Genomic DNA, 295 nt, shown 5'->3' with positions numbered 1-295 from the left:
GATCCTTCGTTTTGTATAAATTTCAATTTATCGCCATAGTCGTAATTTTTAACTGAAAATTGGGTGCTTCAATTTTCTGGTTAGGACGCAAACTGAAGCTCCATGAATGAATTTTGTCAGTATGGTAACCTTGTGTAAATTACACTTTCGGTAAAAAAAATACCAACATTCACATTGCATTTCGAACACCTCTGAATAATTTTAAGCATCGAAGTATCAGATGAATCCAATCATCTGATACTTGATTGAATCCAATCATCTGATACTTCAATGCTTAAAATTATTCAGAGGTGTT

This window comes from Plasmopara halstedii, assembly GCF_900000015.1.
Source record: "Plasmopara halstedii genome assembly, contig: Scaffold_2439, whole genome shotgun sequence".
NCBI classification, from domain to species: domain Eukaryota; phylum Oomycota; class Peronosporomycetes; order Peronosporales; family Peronosporaceae; genus Plasmopara; species Plasmopara halstedii.
The sequence above is the reverse complement of the archived record's forward strand: the minus strand, read 5'-3'. Positions refer to the sequence as shown.